Source organism: Neofelis nebulosa, chromosome X, assembly GCF_028018385.1.
Source record: "Neofelis nebulosa isolate mNeoNeb1 chromosome X, mNeoNeb1.pri, whole genome shotgun sequence".
Taxonomy (NCBI): domain Eukaryota; kingdom Metazoa; phylum Chordata; class Mammalia; order Carnivora; family Felidae; genus Neofelis; species Neofelis nebulosa.
This window is the reverse complement of record NC_080800.1, coordinates 13,935,310-13,962,700: the sequence shown is the minus strand read 5'-3', so window position 1 is coordinate 13,962,700 and position 27,391 is coordinate 13,935,310. Positions and strand designations below refer to the sequence as shown.

General features: G+C 46.6%; 1 protein-coding gene and 1 pseudogene across 2 annotated transcripts in view; one reads left to right on the top strand and one right to left on the bottom strand.

Annotated features, from left to right (window-relative positions):
* The window catches only part of NHS (NHS actin remodeling regulator), a 342,975-nt gene that overhangs the window by 236,679 nt on the left and 78,905 nt on the right, over window positions 1-27,391 (bottom strand). The gene's annotated exons all lie outside the window — the stretch shown is intronic.
* LOC131502393 (small ribosomal subunit protein uS17-like) lies at window positions 24,983-25,486 on the top strand (annotated as a pseudogene).

The following is a 27,391-nucleotide window of genomic DNA, read 5'->3' as shown; positions in this document are numbered from 1 at the left end:
CAAGGGCTTTTCAAAGCCTTGGGGGCAACTGCAGCTCGGGGCACGCGGGGCGTCAGAGAGAGAACCCGCGCTCTGGTGTCACAAAGGCCTGCGTGAGGCCCTGAGTGCGTGAGTCAGTCCGAACTCCAAGCCTCGCTTTCCTCATCTGCAAAATGGGAAATGACAACTCCAACTCTGCTGGGCTGTAGTAAAGGCTACGAATAACGTCCGTTCAGGACTTAGCACGACGTCTGACACAGAGCTTCTTAGCTCGGTCAAGGAAACCGTGTGTAGTCTTCTTCCATGAATTTGTGACTGAAATCTGGTATTTTCTTCAATTATGAATGGAGGCAACAAACTGCGGAGATATTAGCAGGAGTTGTGAGTTTGTTGCCAACAGAGATTATGGGTATTTTCATATTCCATTATAGTTAATGCCTTGAAATCCTATTCCACAGCACTATTCAAGTTACAATGGCCATTGGATTCATCACTAATTCTTATGATTTAATGTATTAATAAAGAAGTATACATCTATTAAAATATCACAACTTAAAAAATATTTGGAGGGGTACCTGCATGGCTCAGTCAATTAAGCGTCCAACTTCAGCTCAGGTCATGATCTCACAGCTCAAGACTTTGAGCCCCACGTCGGGCTCTGTGCCGACAGCCTGGAGCCTGCTTTGGATCCTCCGTCTCCCTCTCTCTCTGCCTCTCCCCCGCTCATGCTTGCACGATCTCTCACGCTCTCTCTCTTTCAAAAATAAACATTAACATTTTTTTCATTAAAAAAAAAAAGATAAAAATATTTTGATAGTTGTGTTTCAGTATACTTGGCTTCAGCGATAAGCCTATGGATTGTACTTTGCGCTTTGAGAAACATTATTTTGAAAAGGGATCCCTACATTTTATCAGATTGCCAAAAGGGTCCGTGGTTCAAGTAAAAGTTAAGAATTCCAGGACGGATACTATAAATGGCAGCTAGATGGTGACGACGGTGATGACGATGATGGCGACTCTCACAGCTGCTGGGGCAGTAACAGCCTTGTTTGGATGAGGGCTACTAGAGCAGATGCCCCTGGAGAACATGCTAACTCCATGTACCCACGAGCGGTTGGAGCACCTAAGAAAGCCACTGAATAAAGGGGCTGTGCTTGCTGCCCGGCGTTATCTCTTATCCCCTGGAAATCCCAGCCACCGTTCACCTGGCCCTAGAGAAGGCTCTCTAGTCCACAATGTCACCAGGTGTGAATCCCAGCTCCGTGCCCACTGACTGGGTGCTTCCCAAGTGGTGTTTGTGCTCTCACTCCTGCAGGGGTCTTCCACGGCTACTCCCAGAGCCTGGGAAACATGGTTCCTGGATGTCCTCAACAGGTACCCATTGGTAATGATCTGTGGTTCAGAAAACCTAGACGTGGCATCTTCGGCCCTAGAAGACATCATGAGGGGCAGACCAAAAAGCCTCGGGGCCAGACTGTCAGCACCTGTGAGCTGTTTTGCAGTTTGAGAAAATGTTTGGAAAGTAAGTTTACTAGTTAGCTTCAAGCATTGTAGAGGAAATGAGGCTTACCTCACGGAGAAGGACTGTGGCCAAATTGCTACCTGGGCAGCAATACTGTGTCATCTAGCTAAAACGTGTTAGGAGCTCCCTACAAGATCACTGACTTGCCTCTCATCCTTCCAACTGGGAACAAGTAGGCACCGAACGTTGGCAGCAGAAATTCCACAAAGCTGTGTGTTAAATATTATTGTTATACCCATTTTAGAGACGAGAAAGCCAAAGTAAAGCTATTTGCCCAAGGTCACCCAGGGAGTAGGTGGTAGGAGCAGGATTTCAACCCAGTTCAAAGGCTCCAAAGCCTAGATTATTGGCCACTCTTCTAAACTGATGGATCCTCAGTGAACTACAAAGACTGGAGAGCTCACTGGATGATTAAGCACATTCAAAGCATATTTGGGGTAGTGGTAACTTTTGATCCTGGACAACTCTCTGGCTGTCGTGGACACATCAGCCTTGGGTATTGGACTTGAAGAGATCAAAGTGTTGGTTGATTTCATAATTGAGAGCCAAAGGATGCTTTGTCAGCTGAGTTACTATGATGTGGGCTTCAGCTGTATAGAGACAACACTTCCTGGTCCCTTGTCAACCTGTCTCTCTCATAGAGGGATGTATCATAAAGGATCATTTCAGCTGAACTCTATGCTGCCCCATGGTGAGTGCTCCAGAATCTCACCCCTGGGTACTATCAGGCTTTCTCCTTCCAGTGTCAGCAGAAAACTCCAACCTCCTTTCTCCCATATGATTTTCAAACCCACCAGGAACATTCATCACAACGTTCAACCTTTGAGCTTTCCAGTCTAAAATTCTGATAGATTCACTGATGTTCCCAGATCTGATATAAGCACTAGCCAAAATTCTTCTGCAATTTCACACAGCACCTTTGAGTCCACAGAATACCTGGTAATTATTTCCCTAAGTCTTTCCGAACAATGGCATCTATTTTGACATAATCACGCACTCAGTACCAGCAGTATGATAGTAAATGTTTAACAACTGACTTTCCAAAGGGGGGGGGGGTGGTGGTGGTGAAAGCCCAGATTTGTAGCATTTGCTAATTTCTGTGGTATAAATATTCACACCTTGGTTGATTTCAAGCTACCGAGTTGATGTCACTGAGCATGGAGTTGATAAGACACAACCACAGCCCGGGAGCCAGCACCCAAACATGTTACAAACAAGCTCATCTTTTAATAGTTCTCGGGATACCAAAAACTCACTAGGAGTTCACGATGAATAACAAGTGATTAAGAGTATTTGAGACCCAGCAAGATCTTGGGAGCTGATAGCATTGTGCCTCTTCTGTTCAAAGCCAACTTGTAAGGGCAGCAAATGCAGAGATCAGGCAAAACAACAACAACAACAACAACAACAACAACAACAACAACAACAAACGGGCATCCAGCTCATTCTACCACACATCTCTCAAACACTCTATACCTGGATGAGCATTATCCCATGGTTATTCCTGAAAATAACTGTGAGACTGGTCAGTCACATACGTCTAGTTTCCCCAGTGCCTCGGAGATGAACATCAGCTTGGGGTACACGTTTTTGGGCCTTGGCTTTATTTTCCCTTTGATCGTATTTATTGTTTATTTCCTTCATCGTATGTGGTATGTTTTTCTGTCAATTCTTTCAAAGGTGTTCAACTCTATCAGTCAACCAATAAATGTATATAAATTAAATGAGGGCATGGATGAAATTCACATACTCTGTTAACTGCATGGAGTTGTTATGACCCACAAGAGCCTGCCCGCCACACACCCCAGCTCTCAGAGTCAACCTTAGTGGCACTCACCTCTACATGAACTCTTAAGAGGATCCTAGAGAGGGGCGCCTGGATGGCTCGGTTGATTGAGCAACTGACTCTCGATTTGGGCTCAGGTCATGATTCCAGGTTCGTGGGACTGAGCCCCATGTGGGGCTCCATGCTGAGCATGGAGCCTGTTTGGGATTCTCTCCCTCTGCCCCTTTCCCCTGTTCACACACACACTCTATAAAAGAAAACAAAAAGAGGGTCCTAGATAAGCAAAGAGAGCAAACATTGTTCGTCATCTGGATGGTAACGAAAACAGCAACCACTGATGGTCTACTATGTGACAGATACTTGACATATGTTACAGGGAACACTAGTGAAAACACTGGTGACTGAAAAATAACCACAGCCTCTTTCCCTGAGATTTACTTGAGAGGGAAAGAGTGAGGATGGCAAGAAAAGGGAAGCGGGATGACAGATAAGCACGTACCTAGGCAGAATCTTGGAAACAGGCTGGGAGAGCCTAGGAGCACTGAGACGAACCGAGGGCGAGAAGAGTAATAATAGCCTTCCAGCATGCTTAGGCGTGCTTGAGAGACGAAGTGAGGCAGGCTTGGGAGGGTGGTGTGTGAACGCACGCGCTCGTGCGTGTGTGTGGTGAGAACTATTGCTATAAGTTCTAAGTTGGATCCCTTTTAGCATTTTGAGAAACAGGAACCATATTTAAATCATCTGGTTGCTAGATATTTTTTTATCGTGACAGTATATCAGGAGTGGACCATGTGGGGCTCCAGCTCTATTGGATGTAAAATATATGATCTCTGTTACTTCAAACAGTCCTTCAAGGTAGGCCTTTTTTATTCCCATTTTTTGGATGACAACACAGAGGCTCAGAGGGAATGAGCGAGGATTCTAAGGCCACACAAATGATGAGTTAACAATATCCAGGCTGGGGAGAAGAGTTTAGGTGGGATGATTGGTGTAACCGTTCCAAGGAGTCGAGAAAAGTTCTCAGAGGTTCTCCTGAACTAGGAAGTAAAAGAGCTCAACACTGACACCTGCGTGCTCACTCGCCCCAAATGGGGAATGTGCCAAGCCCAAGAGGTAAGCTGTGGGAGAGACTGTGCGTGATGCCCCAATATCTATCCCCCTTTCCTTCCACGTTTAGGTGGGTGCAAGGCTTCTCAAAAGAAAGATGACCCCTTGCACTTTGGGGAAGGGTGTCTGTGAATCCTGTTCTTGTACATGCAGTCTCGGCAGAAGTGATGCATCCCGGTCTTGGGAGGGTTGTCTCTGCAAGGAAAGGGCATGCTATCAAACCTCCCCTTCATCCTCCTATCCTTTTGTCTGGAATGTGAACATGATGGTCAGTCATCTTGGACCACCGGAATAAGGGCCTCATCCTGGGAATGACAGAGGACCAAGATAGATCCTGGGCTTCTGACTGCTGTTAGACTGGATCTTTGTCGGAACAACAAAACTTTGCCTTTAATCTGATAAGCCAGGAACTTCATTCCCAGGTATATACTAAAAGAAGGGAGTGAAAAAGCCTATCAGAAGACAAGTACAAGAATAGTCAACAGCAGCTTTATTCATAATAGTCAAAGGCTAGAACCAAACCAGACATCCATCAATGGAAAAACAGACAAATCAACTGTGGTATATTCATACAATGGATTATTATATGTCGATTAAAAACAAAGCACTGATCCACACCACAACACGGATGAATCTCATGAACCTATTGCTAGAAAATACACTGTGTGTGATTCCATTTATACGAAGTTCAAGAACAGGCAAAACTCATCTGTGGTGACGGGAGTCAAGAGGAATTACCTCTGGGTGGAATACACAGACTGGCAGGGGACATGACACGACCTTGTGGGGATGCTGACAGTGTTCTAGATCTTCTTCTGGGTGGTAGTCACACAGATATATACACGTGGTTAGAGTTGTAGTTATAGATGTGTATTTTTAAATCTGCCTTTTTAAGCATTCTTCCACGTGTTTTTCTTCGAAGCAAAATGGAACAAATTCCTTGTTGAGGAAAAGCCCAGGAGTGCGCGCGCACTCACGTACACGCTCCTCAGTTCGAATACCGTGGAAAACATACTTTACTCACTACAAATAATTTCACTATCAGACACACAAAGGGGAAATCAATTTGTGGCTACGTGCTGAAAGAAAAAATAAGCAAGTGACTCCCCAAATCCGGCAAGCACAGTATCTCTTTCCAGAAACAAAGTTCCCATGGATGCAAGGCCAGAAGCAAAAGGAGAAGAAAAAAAAGCCACGTCAGAGGCAGCAAAGTTTGTCTTTTCCTCTTCAAATGTCAGTGCCCACCGATCACTAAATCACTCCCACAGCTTATTAAAGTAAATGTCACAGAAAGTTACAGACAGCACTTTACTCATTAAATGCACTTGAAGAGCTTTCTGGGGGAGAATTTTCTTTTAAATCACATAGGAGGGTTGCATGGCGCACCGGCCAGGAGGTCATTCCTAACGCTGGGTGCTGGATGAGATGCTTTCATTTTCAGGCTACACTAAAAAAAGGAGGAATGTAAAGTCAAAGCTGAAAGGGAGCTTACTTGTAATGCGTTCATCTATCTCAACTGGCACGCATGAACTCACAGGAGCAAGTACTTGGAAACTTGAACCCCAAACCATCTAGGTATTAATTCTCTTTACCATCAGAAGCACGTCAGTGGAAAGTCTCAGAAGTCATATCTAGAGCTGCAGTCGACTATGGCATTCAAATTTAAATTTAAATTCATTAAAATTTTAAATAAAATTAAGGCAGATTAAAAATCCAGTTCCTCAGTCGTGCTAACGCCATGTTAGGCACTCAATAGCCATAGTGGCCAGTGGTTACCATGATGGGCAGCGCAGATACGGAATATTTCCATCACCACCTAGAGTTCTATTGGACAGCGCTGGTCTAGATTACAAAAATCTGTTTAATCTAAAGAGATGCTTCAAGATCCTTCCCTCCTGACTTGAGAAGAAGGGGGAAACCTTTGAGGTACCAAAGAGACTACTACAGACAGACCTTAAGTCCATGGTCACATTAACCGAGAGTCTACCAGGTGCTAGGTATTGGGAGGAGAATCAAAGAAACAGGCACTGACCTCGGCTCCAAGAAATATGCCCATCGATTGCTCTAATACAAGAACGTAGTACCAGACCTTTGTCAACACCACATCCGGAATACAAATCTCCACACAACCCACGGAACCTAAAATAGCTTCAGTCCCCACATGAAGCCCACCCATTGACAGAACAGGTAGAAGATGAGTATTAACAACCAGTACAGAACTCATCTTGGAAGTTAGGGTTTGAGGGTCCTGATTTTGACTGGAAAAATCCCTTGGAAGCTACTGGAAGTCAACCGTGAGATTCAGTGCTAGTGCTCGAGAGCAAGGTTACTGAAGATTTGGCAAAGTGTTCTTCATTCCACAAGATAGGAGTGTTTGCTCTTGACAAACAAGAACTTGGAGGGCCAGAAGAGGCAGCAAGGAGAAGGGGAAAAGGAAGCTGATAAAAGGACACGGTAACAGGTTTAAAAGGAGCAGAGCAGTCAAGTGGAAGCGCTTTTCCGATCTGTTCCCCCACCTCTAGTTGGAAGACGCATACCCGCCCGCATCAATGGTCACCATGATCTAAGATGGAAACGGCACCTCTCCCGAACCTTCAGTTTCACTCCGTAATATGAGGTGGGGTGGCCCAAGGATGTTTTACGAACAGGGATATTGGAAGTTCACTTTGACAGTGTTGGCCATGGTGGACTACTTGCAGCAACGGCCGCAAGAATTTCCCTTCCTGTATCCACACCCCCACGAAAGTGACTTTGTAGCTCCTACCATCAAGAGGTGAGGCCACTTCTCCCTCCCTTAAAGCTCAGCAAAAGAAGCCCCAACGTGTCCCGTCTTTGTTAGAAGCCCTCCAGGGACTCCCCATCCCATCGAGAGTAAAAGGCGAGGGACCTACACGCACTCACAAGGTCCGGCACAATCTGCAGTGTCGCCCCACCTTATGACCTCTCTGAGGTCACCTCTCACCGCCTCGCGCCTCGCCCACTCTGCTCTACCCACACCACAGCAAGGCCTCCTTGCAGTTCTCCTTGCCAGGGAACATGCCAGACACATGCTCCTGCCTCGGGACCTCCGCACTTAGTATTTCCTCTGGTGGGATTTTTTTTTTTCCTCCCAGATAGCCACGCGATCCATTCCTGCCAGGTTTTCCGCACATGCTCGGCTCCTCACTGAGGCCTTCGCTGACCGCCTGACTTAATATGGCACCCTCAGCAATCCTTATCCTCCAGCTTTATTTTTTTCACGGCATTGTCACCACTTACCAGGCTATACAACTAACGTATTTTGTTTCTGTTGGTTGCCTCACGGTCTCATCTCCTTCCTAGACAGCAAGTTCTCTGAGGGCAGAGATTCGTATGCGTTCTGTTTATTACTGTACCCTCAATACTATAACGGTACCAGGAACATCAGAGCAGCTCAATAAATATTTGTCAACCAATGACTCGGTCGGAGTATAAATTCTCCAGGCTCCCTTGCCTCTTGGGTGGGATAATTCTCCCGTAGGATTAAGCTCACTAAATGTCCCTTTATTGGCTTTCCCCTTTCCGGTATCATATCCTCATGACCTACTAGTGTTCCTGAATCCCCCAAAGAAACCACCCACACTTGGCTCATTGTCTCAGGGTCTGTTTCTGGGGGAACCGAAGTGAAAGCAGCTGAGAGACCCAGCTGATTACACACGGAGGGAACATTCCCCGGGCCCCCACTATGTGCCAAACCCACGTGTCGCACGGAAGATGTCCAACTCCTGCCCCCGGCCCAATGGATGGGGCAGAGATGGACTTACAAAGGCTGTTAAATTATAAACCACATGGCCATCATCACCACTTACCACACTCCAGGAGGAGAAGACGGGGGATTAAAAAGCCCGTGACAGCTTTCCTCAACAGCTGTCCTGAGCCCCAGTGGCATGTCTCCAGCCAATCTTTAAAATGAAATATACAGGGGCGCCTGGATGGCTCAGTCAGCTGAGCATCTGACTTCGGCTCAGGTCGTCATCTCACGGTTCGTGGGTTCGAGTCCCACATCGGGCTCCGCGCTGACAGCGTGGAGCCTGCTTGGGGTTCTCTCTCCGCCCCTCCCCTGCTTGCTCTCTTCTCTCTCTCAAAATAAATATATAAACTTAAAAAATTAAATTAAGTTAAATTAAATACATAAAAGCTGCCCTGCTGCTTCTTTAGGCTTCTGAGAAAACGCACACCATTTTTCACATGGCCTAACCCAACCAACGCAAGCATCCTGCAGCTATCACAGTTCTAAACACTGCAGCCCTTCCCTGCCAACCCTCCCCCTTCACTCCCTTTCTCAGTCCCACTCCCATCCCCTCCGGCGGATAAACCAGGGCTCTGAATTCTCTTGTGATGTTGTAACAAGCTGGCAACGGGCATGACACGTAGCAGGGGAGGGCACAGGAGCCCCTAAATCAGAAATAATGAGATTTCTCTCTCAGAGGCAGCATGAAATGAGAGGCCAAGAGCAAGGCGGCTGGAGACAGGAAGGGACAAAGGGGGGGAAGGAAAGGAAATGAGGTGGCCAAGGGCAGGGTTGGCCCAGCGTGCACTAATGTGCCTTGAGAGGGGTGTGTATGTGACGGAGCATGTGCACCCTGGGCACAGACACGTGTGACACCCACAGCTGTCAGACTACAGATAACTGGCCGGAGAAGAGGCTTATGGGAAAATGCTCCTGTCCAATCATCACAGGCTGTTGGGCATCTCTGATTAATCAGTGCTTACAAATAGGCAGGGGAGATTCTTGGGAAGTAGTACCAAGATGTAAACTTGGCCTGAAGGACAAAAGAGCACATGGGACATGACAGTCAAATGGATGAACAGACAGACACACAGAGAAGAAGCAGAGTCGGGCTCTCAGGGATCAGGCGGCTACCAAGCTCTTATGTCCTCTACAGCAACTGTCGATCACTTTCTGGAGGAACGGGGTGGGGGCGGGGGGGGGCGGGACCTGCTCTCTGTCCTGGCTTGTTATCTGAGTGACATTCATTCGCCAGTGGACTACGAGTCTACTCTGACAGTGCTGACTTCTTTCTAAATTGATCGGGGCAGGGTATCTGTTCCCAAACCAGCTCCCTTGTGGCCCCTCCTGCCCCACATTTCTGAATGGCTGCTGGGCCGTGGCTTCAGCCCAATTCAGAAACCAGAGGAACATAAAACAGCTCTCTGCTTGTCTGTAACATTGGGGGATTTACGAGTGGCTGTGTCACAATGATCCATCCTTCTATTCTTCCTCTCCTGTCTTCTCTCTTCTCCCCGTCTCTTAATCTTCCTGTGTTCTAGAAATTATGGGTCATTCCGGGTCTAAGATGGTCTGTTTCAAAGGTTCTGCGTGTCTGAGTCAAGCTGGCGACTGATGGTTAGAGCAAGATCGACATGCCATAGTAGAGGCTGTAGTCTACTATCCAAACACCCCATTCTTTTTTTTTCAACGTTTTTTTTTTGTTTTTCTTTTGTTTTTTTTTATTTTTTTTATTTTTGGGACAGAGAGAGACAGAGCATGAACGGGGGAGGGGCAGAGAGAGAGGGAGACACAGAATCGGAAACAGGCTCCAGGCTCCGAGCCATCAGCCCAGAGCCTGACGCGGGGCTCGAACTCACGGACCGCGAGATCGTGACCTGGCTGAAGTCGGACGCTTAACCGACTGCGCCACCCAGGCGCCCCCAAACACCCCATTCTAGACTGAAGGACTCCTCTCCCCGGGAGCACTCCCCGGCTGCTGAGGGCTCACAGGTGTTTCCTCCTCTGAGCACTGCCTTCTGTGGAAGGGAGCTGCCTCCCTCAAGGCTCGGTCCCCCACCTAGGGGCAGCCTGCATCGAAAGACTGGTCGTTTGGATGGGGCACCAGGGTGGCTCAGTCAGTTAAGCATCTGACTTGATTGCGGCTCAGGTCATGCTCCCACGATTCGTGAGATCGAACCCCCTGCCCGGCTGAGAGTGTGGAGTCTGCTTGAGATTCTCTCTCCCTCTCTCTCTCTCTCTTTCTCTCTCTCTCTCTCTCTCTCTCTCTCTCTGCCCCTCCCCCACTCGCATGAGCACCCTCTCTCGGTCACTCTCAAAAATAAAGAAATAAATATTTTTTAAAAAAGACGAGCCATTTGGAGGACACAAAGCCCCAACCTCCTTCCCTCAATTTGGGACCACTCTAAAGGACCAGCTCACCTCCAGAGCCAAGGGATCTGTTGTGCTGCAGGGCAGATCAACTCCTCGCCGCCTGATGCTACCTCCCTCGCTCCTGTGTTGATCCCACAGGCACTCCCAGTAAGCTTCGTGTACACAAGCACACTGTCCCGAAACCATTTACCAACTAGATTCTTCACTGAGCTCAAGGCTTAAACAGAACACGGCGGGGTTCAGCAAAACCTAGCTCTCTCAGCACACAAGATTCGCGTGAGATAAATCACCAAGTGGATGGATTCGGGAAAAACAGAAGGAAGGAGCAGGAACAACTTTAAGCCCCACAGAGGCTAGAGGGATTTTCCTTAGACCCCAGTTCATATGAAGTCTTTGAAATCCCGTGTGTGTGTGTGTGTGTGTGTGTGTGTGTGTGTGTGTGTGTATTTTACACCTAAAGGCATCTCGATTTGGGTGGTAAATTTTTATCAGAAATACTTGATCTGTGTTTAGATTTCATGAAATAGATGGTCGGAAAGTACATTCACAACGCTGAAGTTGCCACAAACATGCTAAAACTTTTCCGACAGCCCAGCCAAGGATCAGTTTTTAAATTTAAACTTACTTAAATTAAATTAAAAAATCAGCTCATCAATCACACTGGCCACATTTCAAGTATCCAGTAGCCACTAGTGGCCAGTGGCCGCCATATTGAAGGGCACAGCCTTAAGAGTTCTTGACAACTGAATATTCTGGGTTGGTAATAAACTGGTTATTTACTTGAGAACAACAACAACAACAACAACAACAACAACAAACAATCAGCCCACTCTTCCGATGGGAAGAAGTGACCTCCCTCTCGGTGATCTCTTTCGTGCACATACATCAAAAGGGAGCTTCCAATATAAATGGGCCACTCTTCAAGCACACTACACTTATTTCTATATGGTCTCCTTAAAAAGAATTCCATCTCCCACTACTTATTCTTTCCCACCACTTAGTAGGTTGGGTTCTCATTTTCTGGTGTCTGTCATGATTTTACTGCCACACTCGTGTTTCCCGGCTTGGCTGGATATTCTTGATATACTGTGGTAAGTAAATCATGTGTGTTTCCTTTCAAACTTTTCACTCGCGGAGCATCGCTGGAAAATTTGAATCTCTCTTACCCAAACTTATACCTGATACATGGTCTCTGTTCCTTTGACACATTTTTTTTTAAAAGGTAGACTATAAACCTTTCCCTCCTGCTCCGGCTGCTGTCTGGAACTTGAACTCCACTTGCTAAAAGAAAACATGCCTTTGGCATCACACATTGAGGGACTCTGCGGCGACAACTGTTCTGCATGTAGCGGCTACACCATTCCACTGGACCGGTGTCCTCGGGGACCAAAGAATCCAGGAAGGACCCCCACCAGAATCCTCAGAGTGCCTTATCCTGGGTCTCTGATGGTATACCAACTGAACCCAAAGCCTCTGGACACGGGATTTGCAGGGAACGATTCCTGTGTTCGCAGCTGGACAGTACTTGGAGATAATCACTGACTTCTGACCTCTTGAGGTATGCTGAAAGCTGCCCTGCTTTGCAGAAAATGCCTTTGATGCATTTAGGACCAACGGGGGTTCCAGCTGGAAGGAACATCAGAAATCGATTCATTTCTCACTGTGGACTTCAATGGCGGGAGACTGAGAAACTGGACCGGGTGAAATTTTCACCTTTAAGGGGGCAAGGCGGATCCGCTTTTTCATTATCCCCAACGCCCAAATGTGTCTGTCTGTTGCTCTACTTCCACTGTTGCTCTTCATCTCGGTCTCCCCCTTTCCCTTTCCCTTTCCTTCCTGCCCCTGATCTCCCCTCGAGTCAGAGACAATGCCCCCAACACGCAGAATCCTCGATGCTTTCCCTGATCACATTTCACATACCAACTAAATGCCTTGATCTTAACACAAGGGGACATAGCATCAGGAGACTCCCTGGGAAAATCAAGGCTATCGGATTGCAAACCAAAGCCAAAACGAGCCACGAGAATCTCCGAACAAATTTACGATCACTTCTCCACCATTCGATAGGGCGGGGGGCTCATCAGATCACATCTTGCTGTGAAACCATCCAGTGTTCTCTGGACTAAGGTTTCACCCCAGAGGTTAAGTGCTTTAACTAGATATTAGGCTGCCATCAATCCCTTCCCTGCCCCCCAAGCACACATTCCCATCCCGGAAGGTCTGAAGGTCCACCGCCAGACTCTCCTTGATCACAAAGGCTTTATTTCCTCCTGGCTTACACACGCACCGGGAGAAGAATCCCATAGTGCCGTACCTTCTTACAGTTTGCGACTCTGCTAATTTCCTAACTATAGAGATTTTCTGTCTTGTTATTCTAACATAGATTTCACTTAGACCCAGAGAAAAAAAAATAAGCCCCAAAATGTGGTTTGAACTTTTTCATTCTAGTGTAACCTTCATTTCCCCATGGTTTTAATTACAGCAGTAAAATAATATAAGTAACACTGGAAACGACAGAAGACATTTGTTAGACAGCAATTAATAAATGAGAGTATAACAGCAGTCATGTTCAAAGGTTAGAAACCAATCCATAGCAACTGAAGTGTTGTTTGGGGGCAACTGGGTAGCTCAGTTGGTTGAACGTCTGACTCTTGATTTCAGCTCAGGTCATGATCCCAGGGTTGTGGGGTCAAGCCCCGTGTTGGGCTCTGCACTGAGCATTGAGTCTGCTTAAGATCCTCTCTCTTTCTCCCTCTGTCCCTCTCCCCTGCTCTCTCCCTTTCTCTCAAAAAAAAAAAAAAAAAGAGAGAGAAAAGAAATGTTGTTTGAAAATAGCTTGTTTTAAATGAGAATTGGATAATCTATTTTTTTAAATGTAAATGTTGCTCTTTTCTACCCTAGTGGCTCATGCAAAACTGGGAGGGCAGGATAAGGAGGGGTCTAACCCACGGGTTCCCAGACACAGAGCTTCAAAGATCTAATCTAGTCAGCAGGCCTCATCATAGCTGTGGTTGGATATGGTCTCAGCTCTCAAACAATCTTTAATGTGCAAAGATAAAACAGACACATACAAACCAAAGTAAATAAATATAGAGCTGAACAAGAAGAAAGGCATAAAATAAAAGGCTCAACAAAACCAAAAGCTGGTTCTTTGAAAAGGCTAATGAAAAGATAAACCTCTGGCAAGAATAGTCAAGAAACAAAGAGAGAATACAAAAATAAATAATACTGGAAATGTTAAAGGATACAGCACCTAAAAGTTTCCCTCATTAAATACTAGTTCCAGCTACCCTAGTTGGGTATCAATTTTCTGAATTTTAAGGCCAGTTTCATTCATTCATTCATTCATTCATTCATCTCCCCATTCATTCATTCAATATTTGTTGATGTGCCAGAGATACACAAAGAGAAAAAACCCCCAGACCATCCAAAGCCTACTTTGCCTGTTAATGGATATAAAATAAACAAGGCAAATCAAAATATTATGTACCAGGTAGCAGATGTACCTTAAAGAAAAGTAAAGCAGGCCAGGAAGTGGAAAGTGATGAAGAGGTAATTTTATAGACAGAGGTCAAAGAAGGCTTCTTTCCATCAGGTGACTTTGAGCAGAGCCCTGAAGGAGTGAGAAAGCAAGCCATGAGAACATGGAGGAAAGAAAATTCCCCCTAGACAGAACAACAAGTGCAAAGGTCCTGGGGCATATTAAGAAGGCCAGGGTGGCTAGAGCACAGTGAGGAAGTTGGAGGAATCTGAGCAGAAAGAATGACAAAATAAGGGCTAGTAATCCTTATCATGCTTATCCCACAGGTTCCCAGCAATAATCACAGAGGATTCATGTGGAAGGGGAAAATACAAAAGGTTAAATTCTGCTCTGAAATGGACTTAGTGGAAAAGAGAGGAGAGGGGGGGATCATTTTAATTTGGGCCTATTACACAGGGGCTTCTTGGGCTTTACCAGGGAAACAAAAATTTGGACCAAAAGGATCAACCACTGTCACCATAATGTATCACGCAGGCCCTTGACCGTCTGTGAGAGATTGTGAAATGGACAGTGCGTGGGGGCAGAATATTCTAGTTGGGATAATTAAGGAGTGAAGCCCTGGCGTCAGAATGCCTGAGTTCAGCTCTGTCTCTTTTATATATGTGTGTCCTCAGGAATGTCACCTACCCACTTTACCCCTCAGTTTCCCCGGTTGTAAAGTAGGGATGAGGACACGGCTGCCTTGTAGGGTCGATGTGAGGACTGAGCGAAGTGACACCCGTAAAGGACCGGCACCGTCCAGGTGCATCGGCCTCTGGAGGTTGGCCACATAGGCCTGTTTTCTCCTCTCAAGTGAAGACAATAAACTTAAATCACCTGTTTTCAACATTCTTTTTTTTTTTTTTTTTCTTTCTTTGACTACAGAACTCATTCTGAAAACAAAATCTTGTGCGGAACTCCAACACTGTCTACAAGTCAGATAAGAGGGGCGCTGTTCCGGCCGAAGGCAGAGAGCCCCAAAGCCCCACCCAAGCTTTGCGCTCCCCTCAGCAAAGCCCCCTGAGCTCCTAGAGCGAGGTGAGGCAGAATCAGGAAAACACCGGCTAGATAGACATTCTGTGAGGCCCCCTCCAGTCCTAAAATCCCATAACTACCTTCGTGTGTATAAGATGAGGGACAGAAACAAAACAAGATTTCTGGCTAAATAGTCTCTCTTGAATGATCCAGAATTTCCTCTCTCGGATATATAGCCAAGAGAAATACAAACACATGTTCTCCAAAAGTCACGTACAACAATGTTCGCAGAAGCACTGTTAGTAATAGCCCCAAACCAGGAAATACCCAAATGCCTATGTACAATAGACAGGATAAATAAATGTGTTGTAAATGTAAATAAATGTATTGTGGCCTATACTGCATTCCTTATTACAATGGAATTACATGTGACTTAATGAGCCAGTCCCATACATCATGACAGGGGCGAACCTCCCAAGCATCTGTTGAGCAAAAGAGGCCAGATACAAAAAGGCACATCCTGTATGATTCCACTTACATCAAGCGTGGAAAACAAGCAAAGTTACTCTATGGTGTGAGAAGTCGGGACAGTGGTTGTCCTGGGGCTGGGCTACATAGAGACAAGAAGGGCTTCTGTGGTGTTGGTGATGTTCTGTTTCTTGTTCTGTCTTCAGCTTGGAACGATTCATCATGCTGTACAACTGACTGTGCTACACCTCTTCACGCCCATGTTATACTTCGATTTAAAAATGTGTTGGAGGGGTGCCTGGGTGGCTCAGTCGGTTAAGTGTCCGACTTCGGCTCAGGTTACGATCTCACGGTTCATGGGTTCGAGCCCCGCATCGGGCTGTGTGCTGACAGCTCGGAGCCTGGAGCCTGCTTCGGATTCCGTGTCTCCCTCTCTCTCTGTTCCTCCCCCGCTCACACTCTGTCTGTCTCTGTGACTCTCTCAAAAATAAATAAAAGATTAAACAATTTTTAAATAAAGAAATTAAATTACTAATTAATTACTTAATTGGTTCTTTACCCAATAATTGGATAGCCTGGATTTTAGCAGAAAAAGAAAAAAAAAAACGGAAAGAAAAGAAAAAAAACCCAAATGAACGAGAAACCACACAAGGTTTTTTTCTTAACCAGAAGTATTTCTGAAAGATCAGATGATCAGCTCTGTGATATGGGGGTGAAGCTGGCCTCCAACATGGAAGGAAAAGCACGTCATATCGTTGATAAGGGCTAAGGTTCCAACTTAATTAGATTTTTTTTTTTAAATTAATAAAAAGCATGTGAAATACACTTATGGACTCTTGATGGGAGAGAACAAATTTGTGGATCTGAACACATTAATATAAATCACCATAGTGATTTTTTTTTTTAATTTTTTTTTTTTTCAACATTTTTTATTTATTTTTGGGACAGAGAGAGACAGAGCATGAACGGGGGAGGGGCAGAGAGAGAGGGAGACACAGAATCGGAAACAGGCTCCAGGCTCCGAGCCATCAGCCCAGAGCCCGACGCGGGGCTCGAACTCACGGACCGCGAGATCGTGACCTGGCTGAAGTCGGACGCTTAACCGACTGCGCCACCCAGGCGCCCCCATAGTGATTTTTATCTCTTACCACACCACACTCCCACCTTGGGCATTTGGGAACGGACTGTTTCTGCTTGTATTACCAGCATATAAAAGTGGACACACTCATCCACTGTAACAGACAAAGGACACAAAGCCATGCACTTTCTGGACACGGCATGGAATTCGTTTACGCTTCTCACCTACCACATCCACTGCTGGTTTCTCCTGGAGAGCTATTTGCCAGGGTTAGGAAAAAAAAAAAAAAAAAAAAGGGTGAGGAATAAGCTCACCATGACACCCAAAACAATGAGGCTCCTCACCGTCCATTGTAGTCTGTAAAATACTTTAAAAGCCTGCCTGTTGCAGCTTGAGGGGTGAGCCTTTGGCAGGGTCAGCCTTATACAGGGTGGGCCCGAGAGAACAGGGAGTGCGTCTCAGGGCGGGGGCTCGCTGCTTCAGGGCGCCACGGGAAGGGATTTCAGGAGAGGGATTTCCTGCCTATGGGACCAAAACCAGGAATCACACAAAGGCCTAGTTACCATCAGAGTTTGGCCTCACCAAGAATTCTTTTGTTCTTTTTAATTTGACAGAGAGAGAGAGAGGGGAGCCTGGGAGGCTCAGTCACTTAAGCGTCCAACTCTTGATTTCACCTCAGGTCAAGAACTCACGGTTGTGGGATCGAGCCCCACGTCAGGCTCTATGCTGATAACTCAGAGCCTGCGTGGGGTTCTCTCTCTCTGTCTCTCTCTGCCTCTCCCCTGCTCACATGTATGCACTCTCTCTCTCAAAATAAAGAAACATTAAAAAAGAAAGAAAGAAAGAAAATTCAGGTGATAGGATATCTAACTCAAATCACTAGAAAAGGTGACATCACCCCTTGATGACCCACACCCTCAAGAAAAAGTCCTTAAGTAAGTAGTAGGAGCCCCAAACACCCAACTCTTATAATAGCGTGACCTTATTTAAGTTCATGTGTTGAGTCTGAAATGAAACCAGAGAGGAAACCGTATGTTTGACACTGAAAGGAAAGAGCAAGCGTTTGGGGGAAACTAGATGTGTCCCCTTGTTGTAAATAAAAGTACTTTTCTGTGTCTTCTGTCACAATTTAAAAGAAGGAAAAGGCAGCTTCAAAGGGACCAGGTTGGTTCATTAGGAGCATCGAGGGAAGTAGGGGACAAGAGGAGCCAGGGATCAAACAATGGAGAAGAGAGCACTGGATTAGGAGTGTGGCTGGAGCCCCAGGGCTGTCCCTCCATCTCACCATGCCTGAGGACGAGGGTTTCTCAAGTCCCACCCCGGGACTAGACGCTGAGCCCAGAGGGTGCTGGCCACTGCACATTAACGGCTGGTTTGAGGACACATCCAGCGCTTACACGGGACTGCAAATCTGACTTCTTCAACAGAAGCCTATGAAAGGAACCTACTAAGAGAGTGCTCAGTTTCTCACATCGTGACATCAAACACATCACTCATCTTCCGTCGCCTCCAAAGGTACAGTCAATAGCATAAAAGTTGGATGGGAACATTGCCCAGGACAGGAAGGTCTAGGTTTTCAGACTGCATCAACCCCCCGCTGACCAGAGATGATCATAAAAAATGAGACGTTAAGACTCTTGACAGTGGATAACAGATCTCCTGGCAATGGCTTCTTCCCCAGAGATGCCAAGGAACTTTCTGTTCCTCCTATCCATTTTCTTGTTGACAAGATTACAATGAGATTGTTTTCAGACTCTTTTCTTTCCACTAAGAGGTAGGTGCTTGACTACCCCAGCCCTGACCAACTCCTTGTACTGAAAACCTGCTCAAGACACAGACCTGGGTTTTCCATTGACTGATGAGCCCTGGAGTAAACATCATTGTTCGGTGTTTAGTTATATGCCAATCCTACCTGGGACGTTGCTTTGTGTCAGTGTCCTGGGCACTGAAATCCTAACGCCCTAATATTAAGACATTCCTTAAAATACCTGAAGACAACAAATTGGGTTTCTCCAGACTTCCCCCATCTGTTTTCCAACCACTTCCATATGGTATCTCTATCTCCCCCTTCCCAGCCTCGCCTGCCTGCCCACCCCACCGCCGTTCTCTCACCAGTCAATAAAGTGAAGATGATGTCCACCAGGACAGGAGGGCAACCTGCAAAATGGACGGGCAGAAGGCTGCTTCCCTTGGGGCCTGGAGGGTACCACTGGCTAAGCACCCAGCCAGATTTGAACTCCACCAGGAAACATATAGGGAACAGCTTTGGCACGTGGGATGTTACCCGCGATAAATCAGCAGCACCCACAGAAGAACTTGATGCTTTAAAAAGCAGATGAGGCTAAAACAAACAAAACAAAATGAAACAAAGGGACAAATGAATATTGCTGCACATAAACATACGAAAAGGTGGAAGACAAAAGCACACACAAAAAATGGTGTATTTCCAGAAAAAGCGAATGCTCTCCTATATCCTAGGTTCCACTGTGTAGTGAGTACTTTTCTTTTTCCTTTTTCCTGGAAGAACAGATTCTTCTGAGACGCATGCAACCCTATTCTTGCCCCTTCATATACTACTCCAGCAATTTGAGAAATTAGCCGAAGGGAATCTCATTTTTTTCTTCCACTCCATAAATACCATTACAAGTATTAACAATGAACAACCTCACCCCCATCAGAGCCCCACGCTGACAAGGGCACAAAGAGCCCCTTCCTTTCATGCTGTCTGCTGCTGTCTTGACCACATATGACACACAGAAAAGAAATTTCAATGGAGGCCTCCAAAGCGCTACTTTAATTCCTTCCATATTTTTTGCTTTGGGGCATTTCCGAGGACTTTTATGAGTGGAGCGGTCAACCGCATCATTTACTCACTCTGCAGTATCATTGCACTGTCGCCAAATGCACCCCAAAGCTCCTGAGTCTGAGTCCTGGTCAACCTCTGCACCCCAGACACCTTTTTGTAACCACTCAAGCCACCTGACCTTGAAACATGGATCGTAGCTATCCCAGCACCCTCGTGAGCACACGTGTGTGCATCAGTGACTAGCTGGCCACGGAGCATGCCCTCACAACTGGGTGGCAACGTCCCATCTTCTGTTCTACATCTGTCTTCCCTGGAATTGAAGGCATTTTGCAAACATAACACCAGTGTCCAAATATTGCCCGCCAGAGCATCAGAGACTATGGCTGCCTTGCTTTGGCAGGCTGGTATTGCCACACAGGTGGCTCTCCCCACCAACTCACACCCTCCTACTCTTCTGTGTCCACAGATTCACTGCCACCATGACATGGCTGCCTCTGGTCTAAACGGAGACCCTAATACATGAGAGAACTTGGGGTATTTTGCACTAGTATTTTCCTGAAATTGCTCTTAAAGTAAGGGAGGACAATGGTGGGACAAAGAGAGGACAGATCCTTTTAGCTGAGCACTGCGGTGGGACATTTTCCAGTGGACCATGAGACTTGGATCTTCCAAGTTGCTCCTCGCACCTGGCTGTTGGAGCAACCTGAGAAATCCAGAACAAACACGTCTCCCATCATCTTCATTTTCCTTGTATTACCTGAACTCAAGGGTGCTTCAGAGACTGGAGTCGTTCTCCATCCCTGAACTCCGAGGGGAGGGATGTGCAGGTGGGGACTCATTTCAGGGTACTGGTCAATCCAGGACAGATTTGGTAGTTATGGCTTCTGATAGTCATGCACGGACTCCGATACTCTAGGGTTGCAGTGGTCTCCTGGGGTCCCTGGCTTTTCAGATTTTTGGCTCTTGGTTTCTGCAGAGTTAGTATAATTCCAAATGAAGAAGAGTGAGGGCTCTTGGGGATCCAGGAGGTGGCCCAGCGACCATGTGAATCTTGAGTCAAAAAGCTGCTCTTTCACAAGATTTACACGGTCGCTGGGCCACCTCCTGCATCCCCAAGAGCCCTCACTCTTCTTCATTTGGAATTACACTAACCCTGCAGAAACCAAGAGCCAAAAATATGAAAAGCCAGGGACCCCAAGAGACCACTGCAACCCTAGAATATCGGTTTCAATAATGGCATTTATGTGGCATCTGAGGGTATGAGGTGCTACATCCGAGAAACATGAATATCATCACCATCATCTCCACCATCATCATCTATGGCAATGTTTCCAAGTTATATTATTTAATTCCCTCCCCTAATCAATAGAGTATAGGAACAGAACCTAACCATTTTTCCTAAGAAAACCACATGGACGGTGCCTGACAGGGTGGGGACAGCTGTTTGCTCTGTGACGGCAAATGCATGGGCTCTGTGATGACAACTCTATAGGTGCATCTCTCGATGTCCTTTTTGCCTTTTTCTTTTACTACCATCTATGTTCTCGAGAGTTCCCAGATCCCCCTTCCCCGACCACCCCCGCCCCCCACCATACATAGAGACCACAAAATAAAGTCCAGATGGGTGAAATGATGTTGTGAACTAGCTGGTGACACCAACTCTCCAGACCTGGACTTAAGTCTTAGCTTGCCCGTGTACAAGCTGTGCAACCTTGGACGGGTAACTTACTTATAGGAAGTCTTGGAGCTTTGGTTTCCTCACCGGTAAAACAGGGATAAAAGCAGTCCTCCATGGATCAGACTGCTGTGGGAATGGAATGCCACAATGTGTGTAAAGTGCCTGGAACAGGGCCAGGCACATCCTAAGTCTTCAATACATGTTCGTACACGCCCGTCTTATTCCTGCAGTTAGGCGGCACATCAATTAAATTTCACTGTCTGTGACGGGCAAGACAGCACAGTGGTTAAAAGCCCACAGGCTCTAGGGCCAGACTCCCTGGGTGAGAATCCTGGGGCTGCGTCTCACTGGTTGCGTGTCCCTGGGCAAGCTGCTTAACCTCTCTCGGGGACGAAGGTGTTCCTGCAAAATATGAGGGGACAGTAACTCCTAGCGCTCAGGGCTTCAGTGACTGAAGATCCATCTACAAAATATTTCTAACAGTACCTGCAGCTTGTAAGCCTTTAACAGATGCTGGCTGGCCAACCTTATTGCCATTATACACTCTGATTCTGTGGATGATTATTAAAGTAGCCACAGATTCTTCCTCTCCCGGCAGATTGCGACACGGCACAGCAGATTTCCCATCAACCGGTAGAGTTGATTTCCCCACTCCTTGAACTGGAGCTGGTCGTGTAACTTGCTTTGACCAACGGACCGTCAGGAAGCATAATACAGCAGAGGCTTGGGAAAGTGCTTGGGAACTGGGGCTCGCCCCCTGTTGCTGCCCTGGGGAGCCCTCTGTCTTGTGAACGAGCCCAAGCTAGCCTGCTAGAGGATAAGAGGTCACACGGAAGAGAACTAAGGCACTCTAGCCAACAGCTGTGCCCTAACAGCTTGCTAACAGCCAGACTCGTCCCAGCCACCGACTAACCTGCCTGCTGGCCACAGATGTATACGCAAGCCCAACACAGGTTAGCTGAACCGGCCCAGAGCTGAAAAACTACACAGACAACCCACAGAACTGTGAGCCAAATGAATGGTTGTTGTTTTAAGCCGTTAAGTTTTGGGGTGGTTTGTTACACAGCACAAGCTACCTAAACCAGGCCTTCTAGAGTCTAAAGTACAGTTCCGTGTACCATTCTAATTCCTGAATGCTTATCTGCCAGATTTCTGTGGCCAGCCCAAGAAATGAATGTTATAAGGCATTTTAAAATACACACACACACACACACACACACACACACACACACGAAGCCCTGTGCCTTGGCTAACTAGTTTTTCTAAAGAGAGCAAAACCCCCTCAAGACATTTCTATTAAAAACAGCTTAAGAGGAAAAGCTTCTTTGTATAATTATAGACACACAGATGGGATCTAGAAGCCGGAACATAACAAGCCAAAAGCTCTGTGGGTGGAAGGGACATTAAGACATAGGGCAGGCTCTCAACAACTACAAGCTTCTACTCATGCAACTCGGGACTGATGAGGCCAAGGGGCTAGAAGTGGCTCAAGGCCAACTCCTCTGAAAACTTTTCCTCAGCTCTTCTCACTGACATCAACCTCTTCTTGTTGACTTGCCACACCTGGAGTATGCATTTAGGCTTTAGACCACGTCTATCCCACATGGCCCTAGAGGACGTACATCATGTGCACCGGCGTCTTGTCGACCAAACAAAACGCTAAATTCTTTGAAACGAGAAACCCGTCTCAATCCCTTACAACACCCAGCAAAGTTCCCGGCACAAATTAGGCATTCAAGAAAATCTGATCAGATTGCATAAAACTAAGCCATGCATGTTTAGAAATGCAGTGGTCATTATCTAAATCAAATGTGCCAAATTAGAAATGAATACATATTTTGTACCCATGGAGAGGCAGCGCAAGCCAGAGGGTCCAAGAACACAGAATAATGCCACACTGCCTGGGTTTGAACCATGACCCTTCAGATTACTAACGGTACCTCAGTTTCCTCCGTGGTAATAAAAGCTATCTCATGAGGTTGTTAGGAGGACGAACTGAGGTAATACATGTAAGGCACTGTACCTAGAGCACGGAATACGGTTTGGCAATAAAAAGGAACAGACTTCAGAAACATTATCCTCAGTGAAAGAAACATTACCCCCATATTTCACAAAAGATAAAATCCCCAGGAAAGGCAGATTCAGAGAGACACAGAAAGGAGGTTGGTGGCTGCCTGGGCGGGGGTGGGACTGGGGATTGACTGGGCACAAGAGGTAACAGAAATGTTCTGCCATCAGAAGGTGATAATGGCAACACTATTCTGTAAAATTACCCCAAATCACTGAATGGTACACTCAAAACAGGTGAACTGTATGGTATGTAAATTACACCTCGATAAAGCTGCTTTAAGAAAGTGTGAAGGGCTGGGGCACCCGGCTGGCTCAGTCAGAAAGCAGAGCATGCGACTCCTGATCTCAGGGTTGTGCGTTCAAGCCCCACGTTGGGCGTATAGTCTACCTTTAAACAAAAAGTGTAAGGGGCTTAGAGAAGAATGCCTGGCCCAGAACAAGCGCTACATAAGTGGTGTGTCAAATAAATAAGCATTGTTTTCAGGAAAACCTGGGCACGGCTGAGTCCCCAAGGACGCCGAGTCCACCCTAGTCTTTCTAACCCCTTGTTCACCCCACCACTCATCGCAGGGATCTAAACCCGGGATCCTCTTCCCATGAGTCCAGGATGCTGCTAAGCCAGCCATATGTGTCTCCTTGGCTGCTATCGTCCCTGCAACTGCCAAAACGCTACACAGTTTATTAAATGCCTCTTGTTTATGTAGTTCCTGATGCCAAGCTGTATTTTATCATATTGAGCCAACTGCTCTTATGCAAGGTTTTTTTTGGGGGGGGGGGGCGGTGAGGGGAGGTGTTGGGAGGAGGGAACGATCACACTATTGAGGGAGGGAGATTCCTTAAAACTGGGACTCCAAAGAGCAGCTGCTGATTACTCACAGAAGCCCAAACATCCCTGCCCTTGACAAATGTCATGCCACAGGGTAACTTTAACTCTGCTCAAAGTCTGGACAACAATACCCGCTTGGGTAGAGAGAAGGGAGGAGCTGGTGAGGCAGAAGAGAGTTCGAGAAAACGGAAAGGGAAATGGATTTACAAACAGGCTCTGCCACATGTGCAGGAACAGGGAGGCTTTAATTTCTCCTGAAAAAGTCCTGAAACAGACAAGAGTCCCAAGCATACCATTCTTGCCAACTTGTGGCTTTCCCATCTTGCCCCAAACCATCCGCATGGAGCTCTCACTTCTCCCTGTTTTATCTCTGGGCGTTCATTAGGAACTGGCCCATTCACTCTGTTCCCTTCAGGTCACACGCTCAGTTGCTCACCATTTCCCACATCAATGCCGTTGGAGACTATCTTCCCAGCCACTTAAGTGCGTCCATCCAAATTTTTCGAGAGGGAAAGAAATATGACTCCATCGCCCCACAGCCTCCTCAGACTTGGCAAAATGGATACCTGGAGGCATGCCCAGACCTAGTAAGATCAACCCACTTCCCCCACTCAATGTCAACGTGCATGCAATCATTCAAAGATTATTTATGAAGCACCCACACGTGACAAGACCTGGGTTCCCGCCCTAGAAGTGCTTCTCAAACTTGAGCATGCCTTGGGATCACCTGGAGAACTGGCAGAACACAAATCCCTGGGCCCTACCCCCAGAGCTACTAAAATTCAGTAGGGTTGAGGGTGAGGCCTGGGTTCAGCATTCCTAATAAGCTCCCAAGCGATGCTAATGCTGCCGGTTCATGGACCACACTTAGGGAGTGGCACTGGTCTAGAGGCCACAAAGGTGGTTAGCAGTGGAACTCGCCTCAGGTAGCTAATAATCCCTTACTGAACAGAAGGCACAGGTACACACACGAACATGCACTAAACAAAATTGTAACCCCACGTAAAACATGGTAAGTCTCAGCCTCTTTTCAGGCAGCCGGCAAGATGGCGGACGTTCAGACTCAGCGTGCCTACCAAAAGCAGCCAACCACCTTTCAAAATAAGAAGAGGGTTCTGCTTGGAGAAACCAGCAAGGAGAAGCTCCTGCGATAGTACAAGAATATTGGTCTGGGCTTCACGCCACCCCAGGAGGCGGCTGAGGGCACCTACACTAACGAGAAATGCCCCTTTGCTGGTAATGTCTCCATCCAAGGGCGGACTCTGTCTGGTGCAGTGGCAAAGATGAAGGTGCAAAGGACCACTCATCCACCGAGACTACTTCTGCTACATCCGAAAGCACAACCGCTTTGAGAAACGCCACAGGATCATGTCTGTGCATCTGTCCCCCTGCTTTGGGGACGTCCAGATTGGCGACATCGTCACAGTGGGCGAGGACCGGCCCTTGAGCAAGACTGTACATTTCATCGTGCTCAAAATCACAAAGGCCGCTGGCACCAAGAAGCAATTCCAGAAGTTCTGAGACTAGACGTCTGCCCACACCCCCAAAGAAAAGAATTTTCCCAATCAAAAAATACAAACAAACACGGAAGGTCTTAGCCTTAGGCAAGACCCAGACAGCAGGCGAGGGAAAATAAGGGGAAAGGTTGGACCAAAGTGGTATCCGTGTGTACACACGTGTATGAACATTGACCTATGAATGCACATATCTCCATCCAGGAGCTCTTCGTGGACAAAGACCTCACCTTACTCTTTCTGCTTTTAACACCTACTACAATGCCTGGTGCACAGTAAATGCTCAGTGGAATGTTTATGGAATGAATGAGTGAACAAAGAAACACAAATGTAGGCATTCATCCATGAAATTGCATGGAACGAAGTTTCATGTCTGGCAGCACATTTGTCTACCTTATCAAAAACCAATGGTCCCAGGAAATAATCATTTTTGTACTTAAGATTTCGATTTCAGGCTATTAATGTGATTTTGTCTAAAATACATAACTTACAAAAATGTACTAAAACTTGGTTAAGCTTTTAAAAATCAATGAATCAGCAAGCACTGCACGAGCACAAGGACTGTGCCTAGAATATTCTGTGCTGGATATCCCAGTGAGCATGACATATGTGGTTCCTGACCTCCTAAAGCTGGAAGTCTGAAGTTCTTCTGTGATGGTATTCTTCACACTTGAGTCCAAAGCCTCCAGGGGAGCTTTCCCCAAGATCTATCTCTAGTCAAAATGCCATAGTCCCTGGCTCTGAACCCTGGTTTGCTGGCTATGGGTCTTCAGGTAAATTACTTAACCTCTCTGTGCTTCCTCTTCATCTCTGAACTGCAGATAATAGTAGAACCCCCGTCAAAGGACTAGAGTGAAGGCCAAGGTCGTTGATGTCATGCACTTAGAACAGTGCCTGGCAAATAGAACGTGGCTGTTAAGTGAGCACTCATTTTTATTACCATTATCATCATTATTACTATCTTCATCATCATCGCCATCATCAACAGCTGAGCCCCTCAGGAGTGCAAGACCCTATCAGCTTATAAAGTGTTAACCTGAGAAGTGACGAGATAAAGAAAACTGGACTTCTGAATCCTCAAAAAGCCCAGCCCAGTCTTACAGCTTTCTTGCTCCACCCCTATTTTTCCTGTCCTCCAATCAGCTTTCATAACAGCTTCTTGAAACATCCAACCCGGTTACAAATCAGGGCCATTGCCAGGATGGCTCAAGTCCAGGACCAAGCTGGCAGGATCAAGGAAAGACGGGCCCCTCTCATTCAGCCACACACAGTCTACTTGTCACCCTTTTGGAAACCAGTGACTCAGATGTAACTCTCCTGCAAGGTGGCAGCTGGTGGGCTTTGGCAAAGCACACAAAGGAAGCACATTCTCTCTCCTAGCGACCCAGGGCACCAAGGAGAAGGTCTTAACACAGTTCTCATTCATGGTTTAGCCTAATTAAAATGGCATTACCAGTTTCAATGGCGGGCTTCTTCTGCCAGCTGCAACTGGTTCCCTTCTCCGAAGCTTTTGCTTCTTGTTTTCACAGTTTATTGATCCCCAACATGGATTTGAGGATGCCTGGATTAAACGATAGCAGCTCCATTCTCTTTCCCCTCTCCCCTTCCCTGAGACAATTGTTTGCCGTCTTGGTTTATCTAAATTGGCTCAGAGGCCTCGCAACGGGCACAACTTTGTAAACCAGTCACCCAAACTCTTCTGGCTTAACAAATGGGCTTCATTCTATAATTTAGCTTAAGACTTTCCAGGGGCCAGAAACCAAAACCCCCTTGGCCTTCCCACCTCAAAAAGGCATAGCGTCCATTCTGGTACCTGGCAGGCGGAGGTGACAGGCAACAAAATGGATTTCGCGTCCCCTCTGCAAATTCTGAATTTCTTCCTCTCATGAGGGGGTTACTTGTCTGCAAAGATCTCCAGGAAATCCAGTGAAGAACTGAGTT